Source organism: Psammomys obesus, unplaced genomic scaffold (assembly GCF_907164565.1).
Source record: "Psammomys obesus unplaced genomic scaffold, mPsaObe1.curated_primary_1811, whole genome shotgun sequence".
Lineage (NCBI taxonomy): Eukaryota > Metazoa > Chordata > Mammalia > Rodentia > Muridae > Psammomys > Psammomys obesus.
Genome location: NW_026590413.1, coordinates 14,890 through 33,893, shown reverse-complemented (window position 1 = coordinate 33,893; position 19,004 = coordinate 14,890). Strand labels below are relative to the sequence as shown.

The window sequence follows — 19,004 nt, the reverse complement described above, 5'->3', positions numbered from 1 at the left end:
TTGGGGGCAAAGTCCCTTCATTGCCATTTCCCTGGTCCCTGGGAATGCAGAGGACTGCAGAAGCCCTGAGCATCTGCTCCCTCCTGTGCAGGCCTTTAGCATCCTCCAGGTGATCCCCAGCACAATGGGCCTGTGTGCCTCTGCTCTCCAATTTCATCTTCGACTTTCAGAGTTGCTCCACATCTTTCCCCAGTCTTTCAGTTTATGTTATGTGCTGTGAGGAACCATTAATCTCCTCTTACAAATCCTCTGTGCACAGTCAGGGAGAGTGAGAAGTATTTCAGCACAGGAAAAGGGGGTGCTGAAGTGCTTCTAAATGGAAAAGCCTCCATGCCTGATGCTAAGCTATTTGCTTTAATGAATACTTGGGACCTTATGTGGCTGGAGGACCATTTATCACAGAGGGAGGTGGTGTGCTGTGGTCCTGTGCTCTTCCTTTAGAGGGATCACCGGGTGGCGGAAGCACAGATCCTTTTTAAGTCCACAATATGTCTACACCCAAGAACTTAGGTATATCACCTACAAACTCAAAGTGTGCATTTCCTTAGTCCTTGTAATTTTATGTCCTTATCAGCTACTGTTAAAGTAGTGGCTTGCAATATCTGGTTATCACATTTAGAGGGAGAGATCATCTCTGGGAAGCACAGAGCTCAGAGATGTGTTGCCTGGTTACTGGTCTCTGGTTACACACTGGGACCTGACACAGCTATCAAAAGTGGGGCTGGATGCTCACATTAGACATAATTATCAGCTGTGTTTAGTGTGAGGAAAGCAAGCCCACAGACTCAGATTAGAGCAATCCAAAGGGTCTTCAGTTTCTTCAACACAGCACCAACTGCAGTTTACCTCCATCTTCCAGGGAACAGGCTTACCTGTTCATGTTGCAGTGGCTTCCCGACAAGGTGTCCTTCGTGGAGGCCACCAGGCGTAAAGCCTCTCTGTGGGCCTCTTTACCTCCCTGGAGTCATCTTTGTTGTCACACTGGGTGGTAATAAACAGAAGCCAATTAGCTTTGGATTCTAAGAAGTGCCAGTGGGCTGCAGGGCACTGCCTGTCACACAGCTGGGCCTCTTGGGAGTTGTCCCCACTTAGCTCCTCTAAATAAGGCAACAACAAAGCCCCTGGCATAGTTTCTCCTCAGCAAACTGCTGGAGGTGCCCTGCTGGTTGAGGTTGCAGCTCTTGATTGGACCGGACAGCCATTTCCAGTTTGGCGCTAAAGACTGAACTTCCTCCCCTCGGCAGGGTCCCCTGCTCTCTGCATAACTTCATCTGGAGAGTGCCTTTACATTATAGATTCCCCTAGCCACACTTGACAAAGCTCCATGCTATCTCCCCCAAACCAGACCTGATCTATATGCAAGTCAAGCATCCTGGAAATGCCTAGTTTCAGCCAATTATGTACATCCCCTCTTGTAACACCTAACCACTCCCTAGGGGTACATATTCTTTGTTCTCTGTAAGTAAAGTTAAACTAGCCATCAGCTGTTCCCCAGGTGTGCCATTCCAGGCACACTTCTAGTCTCCAGCCCCTCCTGACTTGCTCCCAGGCAGGAGGAAAACAACTTTTGGAGCCAGTTGTGGGCTCTGGGCTGTGCCAAGAAAAGTGTGTACCCCCTTTTTACTCCTATAAAAAGGGCATTTTGGCTCTATGACTGCCTTCCCTTCAGGACAGGCAAAGAAGGAAGTGAAGGTCTCAGGCCCGGAAATATTTATGTATTGTGCTACATAAGCTTAGGAATAATAAAAGACACATATACAAACTAATAATGCTGATATACAAAGGCTAAGTACAAGGGAGCAAAGCAGAGGGATGGAGATGGGATTTTACTCTATACTTCTCCTCATCTAATTTTGCCTTAGAACCACATTTATACTCAAAAGCTTAAACTTCTAAGGCTACCCCTAGCCTTAAATACTACCTCTAGTCCCTAAAATACTATAAGGTAGATTAAAACCACATAAAAAATAAATGAAATTTGCGATACGTGCTTGGCTGGAGAGAGAAGGAAAATGTAAAAATAATGCAGAGCCTAAGTAAAGCAACTGGGGATTTGCACAAGGGTTGCTTATGCAGTGACATTACTGTCCAAAGCTGAATTTTCTGAATGTGGTCACTATTGCAATGAAATGTTTAAAATGTTATTCTCTAGAAAAATAATAAATACAATAAAGTTTGTTATTTTCTGTCCAGTGGCTCAAATGAGGGAGAGGAAAGTAATGTAGGTGCCCTGTTCTTTCAAAGATGATTTAACAGAGTGAAGATAAGCAGCACATTTTAGTAAGTGGAGGTTTGGGTGGCCAGTATGTATGGGTGCACAGAAAACTCCTCTAAAGATCTGATGCTCTTTTTGTTGTTGTTTCTTGTTCATTTTTTTTCTTTCTCTCCACCCCCAACCCTGAAATAGGGTTTCTCTGTGTAGCCTTGGCTGTCCTGGATTTGCCTTGTAGATCAGTCTGGCCTCGAACTCACAGAGATCCACCTGCCTCTGCCTCCCTGAATGCTGGGATTAAAAGTGTGTGCCACCACACCCCGCTATTAAGAAACTCTTAAAGCAAAGAACTATAGAATTAAACTGGTCCATCTGAGAAAAGTAGAATAGTGTATTTTAAACATGAAAGGAGAGGGCAGAAGTATATCCCATGATTGGGATTATTAGCCTCTTAGAAGAGGGTGAAGAGAGGTTAATAAGCATTGAAAATATAAAGGACACCTTCTTGAAGATCTGAAAAAAAATAAGTAAAGGTTTATTACTGAGGCAAATAATTTCAAAATAACAGAACCTTTATACTATTCCCACCATATTTTCAGTTTTAAAACATGTAACCTGTTGTATTTTACAATTCAGATGTTTTTGTGATTAATTGTCTTCTTGACTAGGAAGTAATTACTTTTCTGAGTTCATATACAGTACCCAAAAAATAAACAAGGATGAAGTTAAATTTCTTTTTCTTAAATTAGTAATTTTTCATTTGAAATTTTTTATTTATTACAATTTATTCACTTTGTATCCCAGCTGTAGCCTCCTCTCTCATTCCCTCCCAATCCTTCCCTCCCTCCCTCTTCTCCTCCCATGCTCCTTCCCCAGTCCACTGACAGGGGAGATCCTCCTCCCCTTCCATCTAATTTTAGCCTATCAGGTCTCATCAGGACTGACTGCATTGTCTTCCTCTGTGGCCTGGTAAGGCTGTTCCCCTCTCAGGGGGAGGCGATCAAAGAGCCAGCCACTGATTTCATGTCAGAGACAGCCCCTGTTCCCCTTAATATGAAACCCACTTAGAGACTGAGCTGCCATGACCTACGTCTATTCAGGATGTTTAGGTTATCTCCATGCATGTTCCTTGGTTGGAGTATCAGTCTCAGAAAAGAGCCTTGGGTCCAGATGTTTTGGTTCTGTTGCTCTCCTTGTGGAGCTCCTGTCCCTTCCAGGTCTTTCTATCTCCCCCTTTCATAAGATTCCCTATACTCTGTCCAAAGTTTGGTTATGAGTCTCAGCGTCTGCTTTAATACCCTGCTGGGTAGAGTCTTTCAGAGGCCCTCTGTGGTAAGCTCCTGTCCTGTTCCCTGTTTTCACCCTCTTCTGGTGTCTATTCCATATGCCTCTCTGAATGAGGATTGAACATCTTACCCAGGGTCCTCCTTCTTGCTTAGCTTCTTTAGGTGTACAGATTTTAGTCTGTTTATCCTATATTGTATGTCTAATATTGATTTGTAAGTGAGTATATACCATGTGTATCTTTCTGCTTCCGGGGTGATCTTTTCTAGTGGCCACCATTTGCCTGCAAATTTCATGATTTCCTTGTTTTTAATTGCTGAGCAGTATTCCATTGTGTAAATGTACCATAATTTCTGTATCCAATCTTCAGTTGAGGGACATCTAGGTTGTTTCCAGATTCTGGCTATTATGAATAAAGCTGCTACGAACATGTTTGAGCAAATGTCCTTGTTGTATACTTGAGCGTATTTTGAATATATACCTAGGAGTAGTATAGCTGGATCTTGAAGTAACACTATTTCTAATTGTCTGAGAAAGCACCAGATTGATTTCCAAAGTTGTTGTACAAGTTTACATTCCTACCAACAATGAAGGAGTGTTGCCCTTTCTCCACATCCTCTCCAGCATGTGTTGTCACTTGAGTTTTTGGTCTTAGCCATTCTGATGTGTGTAAGGTGAAATCTCAGGGTAATTTTGATTTGCATTTTCCTGATGACAACACTGTTGTCAGAACAAAAGGACAGCCTACAGACTGGGAAAAGATCTTCACAAACCCTATATCTGACAGAGGCCAAATATCCAGACTATATAAAAAACTCAAGAAGTTAAATAGCAACAAATCAAGTAATCCAATTTAAAAATGGGATGCAGATCTAAACAGAGGATTCAATAGAGGAATATCGAATGGCACAGAAATACTTTAAGAAGTTAAATTTCTTGACTCTATCTACTTTTTTTCCTTGAGCATGTGTGTGTTGAGTACTATTTGCTTACTTTCTCCCCCTTTTTCATTTTCTTACTGATTTACAAACAAATTAGCAGCAATTCAGGATTTGACTATTGACCTAGGACAAGCAGGAAAAGTTTACTTTAGCCTGTGGAGGCCTCATGGCTACTTGTGCTTGTGGAGGAGCTAATCTCAGATCAAAGAGCCCCTTTTTCAGTGGACTGGGGAAGGGGCAAGGGAGGAGAAAAGGGAGGGAGGGCAGGACTGGAAGGGGCTGGGGGGCTACAGCTAGGATACAAAGTGAATAAACTGTAATAAACTAAAAAAAATTAAAGATGACATATGTGTCTTGTAGAATAAATTGCTCTGCCATTCTGGAGCATAACTGCTGATCCCCCTTTTCACCCCCCCAAAAAAACTGGTTTTTCACAACCTCTTGCAGCAGTTTTGGCAAGAAGCCATTTTTACAACCCTGGTTGCAGAAAGGAAGAAAAAGTGGCCAGTTAAAAGTTTTCTTCCTTAGTAGCAATGTAGCCAGTCCCTAGACTTAGAGAAGGAATCGTGGGCTTCCTTCCCTATTTCTTTTTCTTTCAATCCTCTTTCATGATCAGTTGCTGATCAGTTGCCTGAGCCATCAGCTGGATGAGCCAAGAGATGGAGTGAACAGGGGAACTCTGCAGCCAGTCCCAGCTCCTACCCTGGACCCTGGAACCTTGCCAAAGCAGAAACTTTGGTAATTAGACCCTAGAAGACTTTTAACAGTCAACAGACCTTTATTAGTGGCCATGGTCTTCTTGGAAAACAGGTGTTGTTAACTTCTAAGCTATCTCTACAGCCCAGTGAAACTTATTTTTTTATTTTTTTAGTTTAAACATGATAACTACTTTGATTCAGATGTTCTATAAAAGCCTGTATGCTAAAAACTTAGTCACCAGCCTATGGAACTGTTAGAAGGTAGTAAGGCTTCATTTAGGCTGTGAGCATAAAAAGATGTTAGTCACTAGGGGTATGCTACTGAAGTGGATATTGACATTCTGGTCTCTTAAATTCATGTGAACTCTTTTCCTGACTTCTTTTCCTTTCTCTGCCTCCCTCTTATGTGTTCTACTACATGCTAAGTCCTATTATGTACCAAGTTCTCACAGGCCCCAAATTAAGAAAGTCAACCATAGGCATGATTCAAGATAAACACTGCATACTTTAAAACTATCTATCAAGATATTTTGTCAAAATAGTAAACTAACACAGCTATTAATTTAATTTTTTGTCTGTTTTGCTTGTTTTTCAAGAGATGCTTTCTCTGCATAGCCCTGTCTATCCTAGAACTAGCTCTGTAGTACAGGTTGGCCTTGAACTCACAGAGATCTGGATACCAAGTACTAGGATTAAAGGAGTGCACCACCAGTGCCCAGCCAATTTAAAATTATTTAAAGCACTATACAGGCCTAGAACTGGTTCATGAATTAGTGAACATGAAATAGCCTGTATTTCACTCTACCTTACTAACAAATTTGTGTAATCTTCCTGTGAATGCTGTTTTATAATAAACACATAGGCACTAAAGTATCATTATTTTTAAAAGAAGAAAACAGGATAAACTTGTATAATTTTCTTCAAAAGCAAAAAGCAACAGAATTTATACTTCCTAAATATGTATTATTTGTAGACTTTCCAGTTAAACTGTATTAAGAATTGAACTGTCTTCCCTCCAAATCCCTATGTTGAAGCTCTATTTCCCAATATCACTATTTGGAGACAAGGCTTTTAAAGAGGCAAATAGGGTTTAAGAAGTCAGGATGATGTCCTTACAAAAAGGACAAAAAACACAAGAACAAGTGCACAAAAATAAAAGCAATGTGAGGAAAAGCTGATGGATTTCTGAAAGATAATGAGAGGGCTACGAGAAGATTGCCTAGGAGAAGCAACATACAGAACTCTTCGTCTTTGACTTCTGATCTCTAGGCCTTGTTGTAGAAAAATATTAATATTTACTATTGATATATTCTTTGGTAAAGCTGCTGTTAATCCTAAACAGCTGTATAATCAAATCACCACACAGAGACTATGATTTCTTCAGTTAACCTAGAACACAATGCTGGACAATAGTTACTCCATCCTACACCTCTAAGCCCTCATAGTTTCCTAACATTTAGATTTCCCACATTATACTTCCTTTTAGTGAAATCTTAGGTCTGGTTCATTCTCCACATCTTTCCACATCTCCTCCAGCTCTGCTCTTCCAACTCTCTCCTGCCCTCCTCTCTTCCTCTGCCCCCCACACCTTCTTGTCCTCTGGCTCTTCCCTCTCTTCCTACTTCCTTTCCATTGCTCAGCATTGTGGCTGGTTGCTTTATTTTGGCATGTTGACACAAAGTTGAGACAGGTAATGCTTAGAATAAGTATCACAATGCAATGTCCGTTTTGAAACCAGAGAGTGGGGAGAGAAATCAGCATTTGAATGAACAAGAGTAAGGTGTATACATTCCAAAAGAACATTATACCAACATATAATGTGGGAAATCTGAATGGGAGGAAGCTATGTGGCCTTGGAGGTTTAGGGTAGAGTAATTATTGCCCAGCATTGTGCTCTAGGTTAATTAAATCCTAATCTCTGTGGTGATTTGGGTATACAGCTGGTTTAGGAATATTTAACTAAAAGGTAAATCAATGTTAAATATTAATAATCATCAAAAACCTCACATTAAAAATTTCATGCTGCCACAATTGTCTGGCAGAACCTCTGAGAGCTGATTATTTTGCTGACACTAAGTAGTGAATGAAAGCGTAGCGTTCTTTCTGGGAAAGGTGGTCCGTGTGTTAGCATATAGGCAGCCAGCCTCTAGTTTGCTGAGCAACTTGACAGATAAAGGCAGCAGCTGCCACCTCTCTGTCCTCTCTCTGCCTGTCCTTCTGTCTCCCTCTGCACTCTGTATTCTCTTCTCTCTTATGCTGTCCCAAACTGCCTGTCTTATTTTTCCCATAATAAACTTTCTTCTACCATACCTGTTATGTAGCATGTAATTTATACATCATAATACCATGAACCTCTGGGATTCGACTTCTGAGTTTTACCACCACAGGAGGCCACAGAGCTGATATTGCGGCTAGTAGGCTCTCAGAGAGAGCCTTTGGTCTTCTTCACTATGCAAACTTGCAATAATGAAGAAGGAACAATCATATACCCATGATTATATTTAACGCCACAATTTGTTTTTCATCACACATAATGAATGTAAAAAAATAGATACTTTGCAGTATTATATAAATTATACACTGTACCACAAGTTTGATTCAAAAAGGTTTATTTAAGGGCAGAGTGGGAAAGAGATGGAAAGACAGTGGGAAGGCATAGGAGAAGAGAAAGGGGGGATGGGTAGAGTGCCCCAGGAGAGAAAGTCAAGATTGAGGGAGCAGTGACAGACAGGTCCTTTATATCTGGAGCTCCACCTGGCTTTTACCTGGTGGTGGCAGGTGATGACATCAAAGCTTGCTAAGCAACCTAGCCTAACAGACTACCTAGACTGTTTCTTTTGTCAGGGTAATGGTACAGGGCCATGGAACATACCCATTGCAGGGTAAGTCCTCAGTTCCTGCCATTTTCTTTGGCTTATCTTCACTGAGGGTTTCAACAGGCACTGAGAAGAATAGAGAGGCTGCCAGGAGACGAAAGGAAAGGGCCAGATCATTAAGACTAGAGCAGTTGAGCAGCTGATGGAAAACCATTAGAATGATTCAAAAAGTAACAGATACCAGGTTGTCATTTAGTTTGGGTGGGTTTTGGTCATTAATTAATTAATTGGCTTTACTCTAGATCATAGCTTACCCTTCCAGACCCTCCCTCTCACCTCATCTCCCCCTTTTCCCCTTCCCTTTTCCACAATGAAGGGAGGCCTCTTCTGGAAATCAACCCAAGCTGAGTCATGTAGCTTTTTTTTTTAAAGGAAATTTATTCTTTTGTAGTGTAAATAACTGTTAATGGTTTCATAAATATGCAAATCAGACAACAACTGAATCTACCCACTGTCAAGAATGAGTATTGAATAAATATAGCTAAATTATAAACACCTTTTCCAGGGGAGGGCCTGGATTTTTATATCTTTCTTTGTTTTTCTGTGAACATGCATGAATTTAAATTTAAATTCACGATCTTCCACATCTTGTTTCCTATGTTTCTTACCAATTAAGCATCAGTTGGTGCTTTGGGGATGCAATTCTTTTTTTTAATTTTATTTTTTTCTTATCAGTTACATTTTATTAACTCTGTATCCCAGCTGTATCCCACTCCCTCATTTCCTCCCAATCCCACCCTCCCTCCCTCATCTCCACCCTGCCCCTTTCCAAGTCCGCTAATGAGGGGGGCTCCTCCCCATTCATCTGATCCTGTTTTATCAGGTATCTTCAGGACTGGCTGCAAAGCTCTCCTCTGTGGCCTAACAGGACTGCTCCTCCCTTGGGGGGTGGGGAGGTCAAAGAGCCAGCCATTGAGTTCCTGTTAGAAATAGTCCTTGTTCCCCTCACTATGGGAAACCAATTGGTTACTGAGCTACCACAGGCTACATCCGAGCAGAGGTTCTAGGTTATATCCATACATACTCCTTGGTTGAATGTCAGTCTCAGAAAAGACCCTGTGCCCAGATATATTTGGTCCTTGTGGAGCTCCTATTCTTTCCCCATCATACTAACTCCCCTTCTTTCATATGATTCCCTGTACTCTGCCGAAGGTTTGGTTATGAGTCTTTGTATCTGCTTTGAAAACACTGCTAGTTAGAGTCTTTCAGATGCCTTCAGTAGACTCCTGTCATACGTTCAATGCACATCCCGTCTGTCTTTCTAAACGAGGATTGATCATCTTACCCAATGTCCACTCTCTTGATTATTTTTTTTAGGTGTATAGATTTCATTATGTTTATCATATCTTATAGGTCTATATAAGTGAGTATATACCGTGTTTGTCTTTCTCCTTCTGGGATATTTCACTCAGGATGATCTTTTCTAGATCCCACCATTTGCCTGCAAATTTCATGATTTCCTCCTTTTTGATTGCTGAGTAGTATTCCATTGGGTAAAAATACCACAATTTCTGTATCCATTCCTCCATTGATGGACATCTGGGTTGTTTCCAGCTTCTGGCTATTACAAATAAAGCTGCTATAAACATGGTTGAGCAAGTATCCCTTTTGTGTACTTGAGCAAACTTTGGGTATATACCTAGCAGTAGTATAGATGGGTCTTGAGGAAGCACTATTCCTAATTGTCTGAGAAAGCTCCAGATAGATTTCCAAAGTGGTTGTATCAGTTTACATTCCCACCAGCAGTGGAGGAGGGTTCCCCTTTCTCCACAACCTCTCCAGCATGTGTTATCACATGAGTTTTTCACCTTGGCCATTCTGATGGGTGTAAGGTGAAATCTCAGGGTCGTTTTGATTTGCATTTCCCTGATGGTTAATGAGGTTGACCATTTCTTTAAGTGTTTCTCTGCCATTCGATATTCCTCTGTCGAGAATTCTCTGTTTAGCTCTGTTTCCCATTTTTTAATTGGATTACTTGGTTTGCTGCTTTTCAGCTTCTTTAGTTCTTTGTATATACTGGATATTAGTCCTCTTTCAGATAAAGGGTTAGTGAAGAGTCTTTCCCAATCTGTAGGCAGTCGTTTTGTTTTGATGACGGTGTCCTTTGCTTTACAGAAGCTTTTCAGTTTCATGAGGTCCCATTTATTGATTGTTGATCTGAGAGCCTGTGCTGTTGCTGTTCTGTTCAGGAAGTTGTCTCCTGTACCAATGAGGTCTAGGCTATTCCTCACTTTTTCTTCTAACAGATTTAGCGTATCTGGTTTTATTTTGAGGTCTTTGATCCATTTGGACTTTAGTTTTGTGCAGGGTAATAAATATAGATCTATTTTCATTTTTCTGCATGTAGACATCCAGTAAGACCAGCACCATTTGTTGAAGATGCTGTCTTTTTTCCATTGAATGGTTTTGGCTGCTTTGTCAAAACTCGAGTATTCATAGGTGTGTGGGTTTATTTCTGGGTCTTCTATGTGGTTCCATTGATCCTCCTTTCTGTTTCTATGCCAATACCATGCAGTTTTTATTACTATTGCTCTGTAGTACAGCCTGAGATCGGGGATGGAGATACCTCCAGATGATCTGCTGTACAGGATTGTTTTGGAGATTCTGGGGTTTTTTTTTGTTTTGTTTTTGTTTTGTTTTGTTTTGTTTCTCCATATGAAGCTGAGAATCTTTTTTTTAAGGTCTGTAAAGAATTGAGTTGGTATTTTGATGGGAATTGCATTGAATCTGTAGATTGCTTTTGGCCATTTTCACAATATTAAACCTACCAATCAATGAGCACGAGAGATCTTTCCATCTTCTGAGATCTTCAATTTCTTTTTTCAGAGCCTTGAGGTTTTTCTCAAACAGGTCTTTCACTTGCTTGGTTAGTGTCACCCCAAGGTACTTTAGTTATTAGTGGCTATTGTGAAGGATGTTGTTTCCCTAATTTCTGTCTCAGCCCTTTTGTCTTTGGTATACAGGAGGGCTTCTGAATTTTTTGAGTTGATTTTGTATCCTGCCACTTTCCTGAAGGTGTTTATCAGCTGGAGGAGTTCTCTGGTTGAATTTTGGGGGTCTCTCATACATACTATCATATCATCTGCAAATAGTGATACATTGACCTCTTCCTTTCCGATTTGTATCCCCTTGATCTCCTTTAGTTGTCTTATTGCTCTGGCTAGGACTTCAAGTACTATGTTGAAGAGATATGGAGAGAGTGGGCAGCCTTGTCTTGTTCCTGATTTCAGTGGGATTGATTTAAGTTTCTCTCCATTGAGTTTGATGTTGGCTGTAGGCTTGCTGTATATTGCCTTTACTATGTTTAAGTATGTGCCTTGTATCACTGATCTCTCCAAGACTTTAAACATGAATGGGTTTTGGACTTTTTCAAATGCTTTTTCAGCATCTAAGGAGATGATCATGTGGTTTTTCTCCTTCAGTTTGTTTATGTGGTGGATTACATTGATGGATTTCTGTATGTTGAACCACCCTTGCATGCCTGGGATGAAGCCTACTTGGTCATGGTGGATGATATCTTTGATGTGTTCTTGGATTCAGTTTGCAAGTATTTTATTGAGTATTTTTGCGTCAATGTTCATAAGAGAGATAGGTCTGAAGTTCTCTTTTTTTGTTGGGTCTTTGTGTGGTTTAGGTATCAGAGTGACTGTCACTTCATAGAATGAGTTTGGTAATGTACCTTCTGTTTCTATTTTGTGGAATAGTTTGAGGAGAATTGGTGTGAGGACTTCTTTGAAAGTCTGGTAGAATTCCACGCTGAAACCATCTGGCCCAGGGCTTTTTTTGGAGGGGAGACTGTTAATGACTGATTCAATTTCCTTGGGGGATTTAGGGCTATTTAGTCTTTCTACCTGATCTTGACTTAATGTTGGAAGATGGAATCTATCAAGAAAATTGTCCATTTCATTTAGGTTTTCAAATTTTGTGGCATATAGTCTTTTGTAGTATGACCTAATGATTGTTTGAATTTCCTCAGTGTCTGTAGTTATGTCCCCCTTTTCATTTCTGATTTTGCTGATTTGGATAGATTCTCTCTGCTTTTTAGTTAGTTTGGCTAAGGATTTGTCTATCTTGTTGATTTTCTCAGAGAACCAGCTTTTGTTTCATTGATTCTTTGAATAGTCTTATTTGTTTCTAATTGATTGATTTCTGCCCTGAGTTTGATTATTTCCAGCCTTCTGCTCCTCTTGGGTGTACCTGCTTCTTTTTTTTTTTTTAGGGTTTTCAGTTGGGCCATTAAGTTACTTGTATGTGATGTTACAAATTTCTTCTTGAAGGCACTTAGTGCTATAAATTTTCCCCTGAGAACTGCTTTCATTGTGTCCCATAAATTCGGGTATGTTGTGCCTTCATTTTCATTGAATTCTAGGAAGTCTTTAATTTCTTTCTTTATTTCTTCCTTAACCCAGCTGTCGTTGAGTAACAAGTTGTTCAGTTTCCATGTGTTTGTTGGCTTTTTGTTATTTCTGTTGTTGTTGAGGTCCAGCTTAAGTCCATGGTGGTCTGATAGAATACAAGGGATTATTTCAATCTTTTTGTATCTGTTGAGGCTTGCTTTATGACCAACTATATGGTCTATTTTGGAGAAGGTTCCATGCGGTGCTGAAAAGAAGGTATACTCTTTTGAGTTTGGATGAAAAGATCTGTAGACGTCTATTAGGTCCATTTGATTTAGGATCTCTGTAAGTGTTTTTATTTCCCTATTTGTTTTCTGTCTAGTTGATCTCTCCCTTGGTGAGAGTGGAGTGTTGAAGTCTCCCACTATTAGGGTTTTAGGATCAATGTGTGATTTAAGCTTTAATAGTGTTTCATTTACAAATGTAGGTGCTCTTGTATTTGGGGCATAGATATTCAAAATTGTGACATCCTCTTGGTGGATTTTTCCTTTGATGAGAATATAGTGGCCGTCCTTATCTTTTTTGATTAACTTGGGTTGAAAGTCTATTTTATTAGATATTAGGATGGCTACTCCCGCTTGTTTTCTGGAACCATTTGCTTGAAAGACATTTTTCCAGCCCTTTACTCTGAGGTAGTGTTTATCTTTGTTGCATAGGTGTGTTTCTTGGATGCAACAGAATGTTGGATCCTGTTTCTGCAACCATTCTATTAGTCTGTGTTTTTTTATTAGGGAGTTGAGTCCGTTGATGTTGATAGATACTAGTGACAAACAATTGTTGCTTACTTTTGATGTGGGGTTGGTGGTGTCATTGAGTTTCATTGCTTGTATTCTTTTGGGTTTTTTTTTGTTGTTGTTGTGTAGTTATCTATTTCCTTTGTTTCCTTAGATGTAGTTGTTTCCTTTGGTTTGGAGTTTCCCTTCTAGTAACTTCTGTAGAGCTGGGTTACTATGTAGGTATTGTTTAAATTTGGTTTTGTCATGGAATATTTTGAATTCTCCGTGTATGTTGATTGAAAATTTTGCTGGGTATAGTAGTCTGGGTTGGAATCTGTGGTCCCTTAAGGACTGTATGATTTCTGTTCAGGCCCTTCTGGCTTTCATAGTTTCTGTTGAGAAATCTGGTATGATTTTGATAGGTCTACCTTCATATGTTACTTGGCCTTTTTCCCTTGCTGCTTTTAGAATTTTTTCTTTGTTCTGTAGGTTCAGTGTTTTGACAATGATGTGACATGAAGAATTTCTTTTCTGGTCTAGTCTACTTGGTGTTCTGTAGGCCTCTTGTATGTTTATGGTGCTCTCAGGGGAGTGCCAGCAGGGGTTGGGACTTCTCAGTCCATTCCCGAGGCAGGGTTTCTCTGCCAGGGGTCGGGGAGCCGCCAGTGTTAGGACTTGGTGCTAGACCTTCTTGTGTTGTACCCAGGAGAGTCTCAGGACGTGTGGAATGACCACAGTCCCAGATCCCGAGCTGAAGGTTGTTTGCTAGGAGCAGCCATCAGCACTGGGGACTGGGTGCTGTGAGGCCCCTGTGCGCCTCTCTATGCCTCCGCCCCGCCATGGTAGGGTTACGGCAGCGGCAGCAGCATTCGGGGAGTGCCCAAAAGGATTGGGTTTTCTCAGCCCCGATCTCTGGGTTTTTTTGTTTGTTTGTTTGTTTGTTTGTTTGTTTTTGTTTTTGTGGGAGCTGCAGCTCTTGCTGGGGCTGGGGTACAGACAGTGTGGTCTGTGGCAGATTCTGCTGGATGCCTCCTGCCTCCTCTGAAGAGGGAATAGGGTTTAGGGTGCTGGGAAGTGCCTGGGGATCACCTCTCGGGGTGTCTCTTCCCAGAGGAGTCTGCCATGACCTGATTCTAGATGGACTCAGATCATGGTTAGTCTCTTTCTTCTTGGAAGTCTAGATAACAATGTTCTGGGTTGATCAGCCCCTTCACTCACCAATTTCTGCGTTGCGGGTCCTCTGCCCTTCAGCTAAGCTGCACACTAGCCACCGCCATCTTGGAAGTCTCCTTCGGGGATGCAAATTTTAAAACCAGAATTCAGCTCAACTTATTCTTGGTAAACGTCAAGCACAGATTAGTGGCAGTGTAACTACTGTTCCTCCCCTGACAGTCCGCAAAAGCATGAAAAATGTGACGGTTACTACTCCACAGCCTCAGTAGGAAGGTGACACTGGCACAGTTATCAGACTTTCCTTTTAAAAGACAAAATCTGTGAGAATTTATGTCAAGGAGTGACAGCGCTTGGTTCAATTTGCAGCTAGTGCAAAGCCATGAGCTGCATATTATTTGGTGTCATGATTAGTGACAGGGAGCTATAGCCAAGGAGAACTGAGGGAATTATGGAATGGGAAGCCTCAGTCCAGAAGTCCCAATTTGTGGAGTTAGGTGGTGAAAGGCTTGACATAGCCTGGCTAGCCGTATTGCTATGGTTGAAGACAGCATATCTGGAGGCCAGCACTGCCAGATGCTCTGGGGACATGCTGTCCCCTACCCGTATTTCACATGGAAGAGGAAGACATGACCAGAGCACCCAGCCAGTCCACCAAACGTCCCATCTGTCCCCATGATGCCAGGAACAGGAGCACAGCTACCTAACCTGCCCTGCACTGAGTGAAGACTTCCTGGGCCACAGAGAACTAAAAGCCATGAGCATGTAAAGTGGGAGTGAAGAGATGTTAAGGTCTGCTGCCAATGTCTCTCTCTGCTTTAACAAAGTTGAGGGTTTGTTCTGCTCAGTTCACAACCCCAAAAGACCAGGAATAAACAGACTCTGCTGTAAATGCATGAGGTTCTTTTTATTATAAATCATTACAAGCTGCAGCTTGGGCCCACACCCCCCACCGCCAAAGCGGTGAGAGCCCAGCGCCCCCTGCTCAGGTTAGTTGGGTAATTTAAAGATTCTGGTCCTTCCCAGCATGCCCAAGGCAAGGGCAATTCCTGCCTGGCAAGCATCTATTGGTCAAAATGCTACATTTTGAATTGATTGGCTATAGGAAGGTCCCCAAACCATTAATGACCTGGTGTCCCTCCCTAGGGGGATGGTCCAGTTTCCTAGCAACTGTATCTCTAGTGGGTGAGGAAAGAATGCAGTAAAGTGGTTCTTCCCCTCAGGGCATTCCTGGACTTCTCCACCCACCTAGTTCAGGCCTTAAATATTAATAATAGCTGCTGATTTTTAATCTTTTGTTCTCTTAAGTTCAGGGCAGGATCTTGGAAGGGATGCTGAATCCCTGTTTGCTTTATCTCTTGGGTGGCTGAGCTGATGGCTCAGCCCACTGATCATGATTAGAAGAAAGAGGGGAGGAGGACAGGATTCCTTCCCTAGGACTAAGGACTGGCTACATTGCTGCTAAAGAGAAAAATTTAAACTCACTACCTTTTTTTTTTTTTTCCTTCTCTGAAGGGAGTTGTAAAAACAGCTTCTAATCAAAACTGCAGGGGGTTGAAAAAGGGGCCTCTTTGATCTGAGATCAGCTCCTAAGCAGGAACAGGCCTAGGTGGAGGCCTCAGCAGGTTAAAGCAAACTTTGGTTTGCTTATCCAAAAAAGGGTGATAATTAGGTCCTGAATCTACACACTTTTTTGTGAATCAATAGGAAAAGGAAAAGAGGAGAATAAGTAAGCACTGACCACTCATGCACACAAGCTCAAGAAAAAAAGGTGGATCAAGTAAAAAACTTCCAACTGTAACAAACTCCCACAAACTTAAATACAACAATGATGTTGATTTTTTGCTAGCATCTCCTCTGCAGAAACTGCAGCAAGTTTAGGCTGCTGGTTCCATAGTATCAGGCCATGTGCACATATAAGCAAACAATTAGACTATAGACCAGTACATATTCATACACACATTCAATGGATGGTACAAAAGGAGCTTTCAGGTGAAAGAAATCAACTTTTAAGTCACACTACAGGTCTTTTGTATAAGAGGCTCTGCACTGAGTCCAGGAAAAGGGAGAAAGGAAGGATTTTATTTTTCTTTCCCTGGTTTGTGAAATGCCTAATCCTGATAAACTAGGGCAGCAAGTTAAAATTATATACCAATTTTATTTAAGACTCTTAAGGATCTTAAGTAGGCTTGTTCTCAGTATGGACAGACTGCTTCCGTTACATTGTCTCTCCTTGAGTTTATCTCTGGAGATATATTTGTTCTCTTTGATTCAAAGATTCTAGCAAAAGCATGTCTATTGTGGTTGAATATTTACTTTGTAGGGATGATTATTCAGAAAGATGTCAAGATTAAGCTGACAGAAATCATCAAAATAAACTGCTATAACTTTTGAGATGTTAGCAAGAGAAGGCATGTGTAGTGATGCTCAGTGACATATTACATGTTCTCCTGAGGTTTATGGAGGGAAGAAGGACAGACAGGCAGAAAGAAACGAAGAAAGAAACAAAGAAGCAAAGAAAGAGGATCTTTCTAAAATTACCAAGGCAGTCACAAAGACTGTGGTGGATGCTGAGCCAGCTGGGATTGGGTCCAGACAGCTTGTGTGCCTGCAGTTGTGAGTCCAGTTATATGTCCAGAAAAATCCATGGCGGTTCTGTGGTGGAGATGCAAGGGGGTGAAATGGCATGAGACATCTAGGAATTGATTAAAGAAAAACCCAGTCTTCCTTATGTCGAACTGGATCTGCATAGTTATGACTTAGGCATAGAGAATTGTGTGGCCCCCAGTGACTAGGTCACAAGGACATTCAGAAGCAATAAAGAAATATAACATTGGTATCAAGTGTGCTACTATCACCCCTCAATGAGAAGAGGGTCAAGGAGTTCAAGTTGAAACAAATGTGGAAATCACCAAATGGTGATTTCACCAAATCACCAAATCTGAAACATTCTGGGTGGCACTATCTTCAGAGTAGCTATTATAAACAAATATCCCCCGATGGTGACAGGCTGGGTAAAATCCATCATTACTGGCTGTCATGCTTATGGGGACCAATATTGAGCAATTGATTTTGTTGTTTCCAGGCAGGAAAAAGTAGAGATAGTTCTGCCCAGTTCACGAACCCCAAAAGACCAGGAATAACTAGACTTCACTGTAAATACATGAGGTTCTTTTTATTGTAAATTACAAGCTGCAGCTTGGGCCCACACACCCCCACCACCAAAGCAGTGGGAGCTGAGCGCCCCGCGCCCAGGTTAGTTGGGTGATATATAGATTCTGGTCCCTCCCAGCATGCCCAAGGCAGGGGCAATTCCTGCCTGGCAAGCATCTATTGGTCAAAATGCTGCATTTTGAATCAATTGGCTATAGGAAGGTCCCCAAACCATTAATGATCTGGTGTCCCTCCCTAGGGGGATGGTCCAGTTTCCTAGCAACTGTATCTCTAGTGGGTGAGGAAAGAATGCAGTGAGGTGGCTCTTCCCCTCAGGGCATTACTAGACTTCTTTACGTACCTACTTCAGGTCTTAATATAGCTGCTAATTTATCTTTTGGTCTCTCAAGATAACCTACACATCAAAAGATAGAAGCCAAAAGGTGGCATACATGGTGCATAATTTTGAAGAAGGTGGTGTTGTCCTGGGCATGTATAACCAGGACAAATTAGTTGAAGATTTTGCACACAGTTCCTTCAAAATGGCTCTGTTCAAGGGATGGCTTCTGTATCTAAACACCAAAAACACGATTCTAAAGAAGTATGACAAATGCTTTTAAAGTTATCTTTCAGGAGATCTATGACAAGCAACACACTATTCCAGTTTGAAGCTCAGAAGAGCAGTATGAGCACAGGCTCATTGATGACATGGTGGCCCAGGCTGTGAAATTAGAGGGAATGCTTCATCTGGGACTGTAAAAACTATGATGGCAATGTGCAGTCAGATTCCATTGCCCAGTGTTATGGCAACCTTGGCACGATCACACCGCATGTACCAGAAAGGGCAGGAGACATCCACCAACCCCATTGCTTCCACTTTTGCCTGGCCCTGAGGCTTAGCACACAGAGCAAAGCTTAATAAACAATATTGAGCTCAGCTTCCTTGCAAAGTCTGCATTGAGATTACTGAGGCTGACTTTGTGACTAAGGGCTTTGCTGCTTGCATTAAAATCTTGGTATAATGTTCTTGTGGAATGTATACAATTTACCCTTATTCATTCAAATGCTGATTTCTCTACACCAATCTGGACATTGCATTGCATTGTGATGTTTATTCAAAGCATTTCCTGTCTCAAGTTTGTGTAAACATGCCACCATTTGTGCTCTGTATTTTCCATAAAACAAACAGCCACTGCTGTGCAATAGAGAGAATAGGGTGGGACATCCTGGTCCGGAGGGGAGGAGAACAAAGCGAGTGTAAGAAGAGGAGAGCAGAGATCAGCAGGACAGGACTTGGAACCATGAGGGGAGATGAACCAGGCCTAAGGTATGATTAAAAGCAAGTATAATGTTGGAAATTCTGAATGGGATGAAGCTATGCAGGCTTGAAGGTTTAGGAAGGTGTAAACATTGCCCAGCATTGTGCTGTAGGTTAATTAAATAAATCCTAGTCTCTGTGTGGTGATTTGGGTATAAAGCTGGTTTAGCAATAACTGCAGTTTAACTAAAAGATGAACCAGTGATAAATATTAATAATCAACAACAAATAGCATATGA

General features: G+C 41.4%; 1 pseudogene; it reads left to right on the top strand.

Annotated features, from left to right (window-relative positions):
* The first annotated feature begins 16,924 nt into the window (after positions 1-16,924).
* LOC129676812 (isocitrate dehydrogenase [NADP] cytoplasmic-like) lies at positions 16,925-18,469 on the top strand (annotated as a pseudogene).
* The last annotated feature ends 535 nt before the right edge of the window (positions 18,470-19,004 follow it).